Source organism: Canis lupus, chromosome 19 (assembly GCF_011100685.1).
Source record: "Canis lupus familiaris isolate Mischka breed German Shepherd chromosome 19, alternate assembly UU_Cfam_GSD_1.0, whole genome shotgun sequence".
Classification (NCBI taxonomy): Eukaryota; Metazoa; Chordata; class Mammalia; order Carnivora; family Canidae; genus Canis; species Canis lupus.
The window spans coordinates 17,658,531-17,667,604 of NC_049240.1; the positions used below are offsets into that span (position 1 = coordinate 17,658,531).

At 48.2% G+C, this 9,074-nt stretch overlaps 1 long non-coding RNA gene across 1 annotated transcript; it reads right to left on the reverse strand.

Annotated features, from left to right (window-relative positions):
* Nucleotides 1–295: 295 nt before the first annotated feature.
* On the reverse strand, nt 296–8,590 carry LOC119864438. Its single transcript, XR_005373954.1, has 3 exons — nt 8,151–8,590; nt 7,766–7,836; nt 296–1,193 (listed from the first exon to the last, which is right to left on the reverse strand). It is a non-coding gene; the product is annotated as an uncharacterized LOC119864438 (long non-coding RNA).
* Nucleotides 8,591–9,074: the final 484 nt, after the last annotated feature.

Genomic DNA, 9,074 nt, shown 5'->3' on the forward strand with positions numbered 1-9,074 from the left:
GGGAGCTGTTGGATGCTGAGAAAGCGGTCCTTGCTTCACTCAAGAATACATTACCCAATCTCATTACACCACGGTATGAGAAGTCACTGAGCAAGGAGAGTTTCTCAGTTCATCTCTTCTTTGCTCTCCACCTCCCTGAGACTTACCTTCGGAGCCAGCTGGTGCCTGGTCCTATCCGCAATTTGCCACAAGGTTTCTGGGGTTTCTTTAATGGTAACTAAAGACTGCTGAAATGTATTTAAATCGGATTTCGTACCCACATGGCTTTATGCTAGCTTTTCTTAAACGAACACAGAAAAAAAAATCCATTGTAGTAAACTCCCCACTTCCACCGACATCCACTCCATCACACTGCCAGCCCCAAATTGCTTTATTGCAGTGGAATTATGTTATAATGTTAAATTGCTATAATCCAAGTTTCCAAGCTAGAGGAAAAGCAGCACATATAGTCAGTCTCTCTGAGGCGAATTAGCAAATGAAAAGAAGTGCATTGTAGGAGAACTAAGGATGTAAGGAAGGAACTTGGGGGGGGGGGGGAAGAAGGAAGTAACTCCCCTTTGTACATTCCTGGGTTTTTGTCCAGTCTTGTTTTCCTGGATTTCAGGGTGTTGGAGGCAGTGAAAGGATGCTGGAAAGGTGATCGCCACTTGATGCATGTGGCTAAAAACCTCGATGAATTCAACCCTGGCTCCTGCCACTTCTCTCTCCTCTGTCCCCCGCTGCCTTCCATGCTCAGCTGGGTCCTCTGAAGTGGTGAGTGGCTGATACAGGCACTGGAGCAAACCTTTTTGGAAGACAGTTCCTCCTCGTTGCAAATAAGTTGTAATAAAATCAATAAAGCACCACTCCCAGGAGCCTGTACTCCACACAGGAGTTACACTGTTCCACCGAATACTTCTTTGACTTGAGATTCCACTGCGACTGCCCACCCCTTCACTGAGTAAACCATTCATTCAGAATCACGACGATGAATCATGACGTGTTGAGTCCTCTGATAGACACACCACGATGAGACGACGAGGCCCGGGCCCTGCCCTCCACGCTTGGGGCCTTGGTGGCTGAGGGGAAGGAGGGGATGGAGAATCTAACTCCTCTCCGTGGCTCTTTCTCTCCTTTAATCAAGCCCACATGTTCAACACCAGGGAACTAAATGTGGTGAGGAGGGGAGGATTATAAAAATGTTCGCTTTCATCCTACAGATAGGAGAAAACAAGAACATATTGCCATTACTCGACAACTTTATAGCTCCAAACAGCACTAGCGTGCAGTAAATCAACAGAGGGCTTTGCTGGCCGCACGGAATGGGCACCCCACCTTTGCCCTGGAGGGCAGCTCACGCCATTCCAGCCCAGTGCCAGGCTGCCCAGGGCCCTCGACGAGACAAGGAGAAAGGGCCAGGGAAGCCAGGAGGCAGGGAAGGCCCCCTCTGATCTCAGAGCCAACAAAAGCCCTCCAACCCCCAGTCCCTCTGCAGCCTTCCCTCCTGTCTTAAGAAATGACAGAAATCAGGAAATATTACTTCGGCTTGCAGGCTTCTGTCCTGGCCTATCAAACCCACAGAGAAGTCCCAGCAAATTACTGGAAACTGCACTTTGAACCTAGCCTCTGGCAAGGAGCCCAGTCAAACAGAAATGTGAAAGCTCCTTTCCTCTGAGGGGCCCCTGCACCAGGGTGTCCCTATAGACACTCTCGAGCTGATTGCAACAGGTTGGAATGAGGCCCTGAGCCAGGAAAACAAGCCCTGACCAGTAGGATTTCCTACTGCCTGTGTTGTTTCTTAAAAAGGTTTTTTTTGGCTTGTTCTCCGTCATTTTGTTGGACTGGGTTACAGGCTCGGGTCCCATCGAGGAAAAGACTGGCACCATTTTCACAAAATGTCTAATCGTGGTTTAGTTCAAAAACTGCTCCATCAGCCCCACCAGTGAGTACAGTGACGTTGGGGGGCAGGTGGGGGAAGGGGACTGGTCAGGCCAGTTGCTAAGCAAATTCTCTGAACTCCCAGGGAATTGAGAAGTAATTAGCTTGTAAACCCTGCAGATAGTTCCACCTCCAACCAGAGAGACGGTATTTCTCTGCCCACCAGATTTAACTAGGCAGACTTAAAATAAACCAACAACAGGGACTGTCCTAGCAGGAAGAGTCTCTGCAATGCCTGGTCCCATGGCTGTTTCTCCTTCGTAAGAGGAAACAATCAAAACCTTGGCCTCTTTCTAGCTCTGTTCTATTTCTAAGAAAACTCAATTTGCACAAGCAAATAAACCGACTCGTTATAAAACTAAGAGGTCAACGAGAGACAGATAAAACTGAAGGTTAGACAGCTGGAGAAACAAGCCTCAATTCCAGCTGTAGGGGGGAGCTCCGCGGAGGAAGCAGTCAACCCCCTGGGATCTAACAGCAACCTGTGAAGCTGAGGGGGTGCACTCAATGGCCACTCCCTGTTGGATCAAACATTCCTCTCTCAAGCACTAAGACGGAGTCCAGTCGCCACCAGATCTGGCCAGCGGTGACCTAATTCTTCTAACGTGCAATTATTCTAACTGCTTTCTCACAATGGGATTTTCTTCCCTATGACATTTGTATTGTTTCATATGCAGAGTGTGAACAGTGCAGTGATCTGTTCTTCAGATAATTTTACAAAGAAAAGTGCCAAAATGGGGTTTTTAAACCCTGCGTTTTTTTCCAGAGATCTTGCACAGGATGGTGGAACTGCTTGTTCCATCTGTAAGCCACAGCTTCCCCCTTCCCTGCCTTCCTGACCTCTGACTGACCCAGCTCTGCAATAATCAACAGTCAACAAGCACCACACAATTCCACCAAAAAGAAAAAAAAGAATACAATTGGGTAAAGCCTCATTTTAGATCACTCCTAGCTAACCCTGTCATATTCGCGGGAGGGTCCCGTGGCTTTTGCACTTTGACTGATGGTGAATTCTTGCACCTAACTTAGTTTCCCCCTCTGCTACCTCCCAGCGGCCCTAGCAGAAGTATCACAAAAAAAGAACAACAAATCTAGACTTTACATAAAGTCTACAAAGATAGTGTGTACAGGGTAAATCATTGTCTCATCCATGTATTCAATACATGCTTATTACGATTCTAACAAAACAAGTCCTACCATATATATCCCTCCCAGGCTCTGTGGTCTCATCCATAAAATAACCTAGGAGAAAATTACCTAACTCTTGGGGATGTTGTGCCAATTGAGGGCAAGCATGAGCGGTCATATCTAGCATTGAGGAGAGTCCCTGTGAATAGTTGGAATTAGGAGATTCAATGCTAAATAAATAGAGCTGGAGGGGAGCCTCTGGTGCTTTGAGGAGAGTCAAGTCAGCCAGTGTATGAACTCCCCAAGAGGAAGGACTGAAGATATGACACAGGGTCAGGAACTGAGCTAGGCAGATATTGGGAATTTGAATATTTTGAACTCTAATGTGCAAGAGAATCCCCAGGATTGCCTGACCAGCAAGCAGACCCCTCAGCCACCCCCATCTGACCCCCAGAGGTGCTGATCCAAGAGATCTGGTCCCACCCCAGGAGATTCTAATGCTGGACATCCACAAATCGCCTACTCAAAAACACCAACTTAGAATGAGAGGAAGAGGAATCAAGAAGGGAAGAGCAGAGAAGCATGCAAGATAGCAAGAGATGGCCCCAAAATGGAAGAGCCAAGATAGTGTAGCAGCACCATAGAATGTAAACAGAAGACAGTTTGCTGGGGCGCCTGGGTGGCTCAGTGGTTGAGCATCTGCCTTGGGCTCAGGTCATGATCCCAGGGTCCCAGGATCGAGTTCCACATTGGCCTTCCCACTCGGAGCCTGCTTATCTCTCTGCTATGTCTCTGCCTCTCTCTGTGTGTCTCTCATGAATAAGGGAATTTAAAAAAAATCTTTAAAAAAGAAGAGAGTTTGCTAAAGGTCTGGGGGCAGGGGGGCAGGGCAGGACATGGGAGTACTCTGGCAAGGCCTCGACTTCCTATAAGACAGGTAGGCTCGGGGATCCCTGGGTGGCTCAGCGGGTGTGATCCTGGAGTTCCAGGATCGAATCCCACATCGGGCTCCTTGCATGGAGCCTGCTTCTCCCTCTGCCTGTGTCCCTGCCTCTGTGTCTCTCTCTCTCTCTTCCTCTGTGTCTCTCATGAATAAATGAATAAAATCTTAAAAAAAAAAAAAAGGTAGGCTCAATAGAGGGTAGAGTAAAAGATTATTTTTGCTATTTGTTAAAATCCTCAAATTCTATTAAAAAACACAATAAACATGCAAGCATTCTTAAATTTGTATTATGCCAATATGATGTTCAAAAGAAAATATTCTAAAATGTTTGTATTATGCCAATATGATGTTCAAAAGAAAATATTCTAAAATGAAGGTTAATCCCAAGTTCTGCCAGAAAAAGCAGCTTCTTCAGGCAATACAGGTGGTTGGCTGCTTGAAGCCATACAACCAAATCATCAGGATCTGTGTAGAACTAAAATCACTCTATGTATACTAATAACAACAGGTTATTCATTCATAATCATCCACTTCTTCAATTCCTTAATTATATTACTAACCTGAAGTCTGAACATATGTTCTAAGACAAAGAGACACAGAAAGCTAGGACTGAGGTTGCAAAGAAGGCCTCCTTTTCCATTTAGAAATCCAAGGGACCAATGAGCTTCAGTTGGGTCAAATCACAGGAAAGACTAGAGCCATGTGGATGGTGACCAGCTACAAATGAGGGGAAACTTCAGATCACCTGCCTACCAAAGTGCCAGTGACAAAAAGCCTTCCCTGGCCCTATCCCATGACCACCCTTTGGATGATAATAGGAAAAAAAAAAAAATGTTTTCATTGCCCTATAAAGAAGGCAATATTGAGAGCCACAGAATATAATACAAAGGGATGAAAAATAAGAGAGAAAAAGATGTTTAGGAGATCTCATATGTGACTAATAGGATTTCCACAAAGAATCAAAAAAAAAAAAAACAGGAAATAATAATCATGGAAGAAATTATCAAAGAGATAATATGAGAAAACTCCTCATGCTTGAGGGAGGGCCCATTAAGGGAACAACACACTGAATAATAAAAGATTTACAGCAAAGCACTTGGATGTCAAATTGAAAAGCTACTAAGAGCTTCTGGAAAGAGAAAAAAGGTCACAAATAGAGGACTGGTAGTCAGAATTACTATCCTCAACTGCAATATCCTGGGCTAGGTGACAAAGGATCAATGCCTCCAAAATTCTGAAGGAAAAGATGTCCAATCTAGGTTTATATAACTAGGCTTACTAGTCACTACAGGCAAGCTGGGGGAAGACTACTCCTTCTTCTCTCACTGAGCATGTCTTTTTTTTTTTTTTTTTTGAGCATGTCTTTTTTAAGGCCCCACACTTGGGACTGTCTCAACCTCGGTTGTCTTTAAGGAGCTGCTTTTATCCAGGTAAGATGCGCTTAGGGCTTTCCATGCCACACCCTGTGCTCAGCGGATTTAAATTCTGCTGCCTCGGCTCACAACACCTTGCCTTAACCCTTAGTCTCTTGACCACCTTTACTGTTAACCTCCTTAACTGCTGCCACTCCCCATCCAACTTGGGATCTCAGCTCCACATTTTCATTGTAAGTTTTTCTCCTGGACTCGAGATGTTGGACATGGCTCCTCACATACATCCCTCCTGAATACAGAGGCAGCACCCCTTAGTCTGTGCCACCCTGACAATGAGCCTCAGGCAAGGAAGGTCAAGTGAGGCCAGGTGGAAGCTGAGAGCAAAATGGAAATAAGGAAGTCTGCTGCTAAGAAATGCCTCTGGACCAGAATTGAAGGGTTTTGTATTGTGCCCATATTTGAGCTATCTAGGGTAGAAAAACACATAGGGAATCTGAGCAGAAGCCTTTTAAGAAGTGTGCCTTTATTTGCCTGAAACATTATCCCTGTCATAACTATCAGGATCCTTAAGCCCAATGGTGGGAGAGAACCTCTGTGGCTCTTAGGTTCAGCAGACAAGAGGCAACCCCATTGTCCTACTCCATCAAGAGTAACAGAATGTCCTTAAGTAACAACTTATGAAGCCCAGAAGAGTATCTCAGACATTAGGCCATCCTAGATATGAGGATTTAAAAATTTAGGTAAACTTGATACTGACTTGGAAATATCTGACACAAATTCCCCAAGCTCCAATCCTGGTGTGCCACCAGCACCAGAAACTCAAGGTGTCCAAAATCTCATTCATGACCTCCTTTCCTAAAACTCCTTCTCCTCCAACTTTTTTATTTGAGGCCCTGGCATCACCAGCGTCCCTTTCACAGGGTTCCAAAATTGGGCCTTTTCTTTACATCCCCCTACTCCCTCATGCCCAGCCAACAAAATCCCTGTAGGCCCTTGTCTGATTAGTGCCCCTCCTATCCCCTCCCCATCTTTAGTATCCGGTCCTCACTTCCTCTCCCCAGGCCCTACTTTCCCATCTATTGCCACCAAATAAATGAATCCAGGGCAGAATTTGGATCATTTTCTGTAGCAGAGACTACACACCAGCTGCCTCCCAACATCCATCCTCCCTTCTCTCTTAGTATCAGAGGCCTTTCAGCCAGTCACGTTGCTGACTAGAGCAAATTGTACACTTCCCAGCCTCCTCCGAAATGAGGTGTGGCAATGAGACTAAGTTCTGGCCAAAGAGATGTAAAAAACTGGGTCGTGAGGGACTGCTGAGAAGGCTGATGAAAGCAAGCTGACTCAGCTGGGATGCACACCCCGGCACGGTTCCCCCTTCCTCCTTCTAGCCAGCAAGGCAAGCGTGGCAGGTGGGGTCCGGGAGCCAACTGGGACCCTGAAAGAACTAGGAGGACGAAAGCTTGCTTCACTAGAACAGAAGAGCAGAAAACCAGAAGGGGGCCTGGATCCCTAATGACTGCTTGGAGCCCGTCCTACATTGTCCATCTCCGGAGGCTTTTTATATAGGGAAATACAGTTGCTTCCTCACCGAGTGGCTTGGGCCACTCTTGGTCAGGTCTCCGTTACTCACAGCTGCCTTGCAAATCATAACTGACAACATTTTGCTCTCAAAAACCACTGATGGCTCCCGAATTCCAACTACGCAGTGCCCACGCTCCTTGGCCCAGCATCCATGGCAAGCCCAAATCTGGACTGAAACCTCACTTCTGGCCTTGTCTTCTGCTCCTTTGCTTTGTGCAATTTATAATCCAGCCAAAGGAAACAAATGTGATTCCCAAGAAGCACGGCCATCACCAAGTGCCTTTAAGAGAATTGTAAAGGGGTGCCTGGCTGGCTCAGTCAGCAGAGCATGTGACTCTTGATCTCAGGGTCATGACCCCACATTGGGCACAGAGCCTACTTAAAAAAAAAAAAAAAAAGAATTGTAAAACGTTAGAGCTAACCAACTCAGTGGGCCCCTGGAACAGGGGGTTTATAACAGTTGTTAGCAGTGAATCTCTCTTCCGTTTCTTTTTTTTTTTTCTCTCTCTCTCTCTTCCATTTCTTAAACATCTTATACAAAACTCAGATAACTCCAATATGGAAAAGACAAAAGCACAGCTGCTCTGATTTGAAAACCACCGGCCTGGCCCCAATTTTTATTTAATGTTCCTTAAAGATGAGGAAACCAAGGCCCTATGGGTGAGAATCAGTATGAACTGCCCCAAGGCTGGCTAGTAGCAGGTCCAAAACTAGAACTTAGGTTTTCCTACACCTACACTTCCCAATATTTTTACCAATGAGTGAGGCCAATATTAGTACTCAATAAAATCAAAACCAAGTGTAGCAAACTTTCAGATACCTGTATTTCTAGTGTAGAGAAGAGGGGATTATACTACACAAGGATTTCCAAGACTTCTCAATCCCCATCACCTAGGGATAGAAAATTAAAAACAAAACAAAAATAAAAAATAAAAATAAATCAAAAAAAATAAAAACAAAACAAAACCAAAAACAGTGGACCCAGGGTTAATTCCCATCAATCTGGCATTTGCCAAACACCAGAATATTTCCTATTCAGACCCATGCCCAAGGGAGCTGCAGTAATTAGCCCAGCATCCGGAGATAAAGGATTATACACCAGGTCAGAGGATGTATCTCCCCATGATCCTCAGAAAACCCTAGTGGCTGGCATTTCAAGTTATTAAAAAACATATATCAAGATGTTGGCTTCTGTGGGAAACCACCTTCCGTTTGGTCCTTTTGCCGTCCTGGGTGGCAAACTGAGTTGAGGATAGTCCACCGTCAGTCCTGCCAGTCCTGCCCTTGGGGTCCCGGAGAAACCCTGCCTGCCCCGGACTAGGTTTCAGAAGGGTCAGCGCTCGGCGTCAGCGGGGGGCAAACGAATCATTAAATGGAGGAGAGGACTTCGAGGCCATCCACATCCAGCCCCACTCGGCTGAGGCCAAGTTCTGCTTCACAGGCTCCCTACAGTTAACCGCTGGGAGCGCGGTTTCCCCTCTCCCTGACGGTGCGGTGCCGCTGCCTCGGGGGTCGGGGGGGTCGCGGCACCGTCAGGACTGGGGTCCAGGGGGCGGGCCCCGAGGAATCAAAGGGCAGCGGTGGCTGACGCGTCCTCGGGGGCGCCCCGGGCAGCCTCCCTGCCCTCGGGACAGAGGGCCGGGCCGTCCCCGCGCCCAGAGCAACCGGGCCCTCGCCGGCCTGCGGCGCGCACAGGATGGGGCCGGTCCCCCGCGGGCCGCCTCGCGCCTGCGCAGCCTCCCGGCCCCGCCCCGTGTGCCCCGGGGCAAGCGGCCCCAACACCCGGCGGGAGGCGAGGACGGTACCGTGGCCGCTGGACGGGCCCTCGCGAGGCGCGAAGGAACGTGGCACGTGCCCGGGCGCGGGAAGTGCTCGCCCGCAGCAGCGATCGTCCGGCCGCCTTACGCCCGCCTCCCACCCCGCCCCCTCCTCGCTGGGCCCCAACCCCTGGGAGCCGGGAGCGCACGCTTCCCTCGGCCCCGTGTGCGCGGCGCCCGGCACCCGGCACCCAGCGCCCAGCACCCAGCACCCAGCACCCAGCACCCGGCGCCCACGCCACGGGCCTCCAGGCTGCTTGGCTCATTGGCTAGCGGGCGCTGGAGAGGAGGCCCGGCTCCTTGGGGGAGACT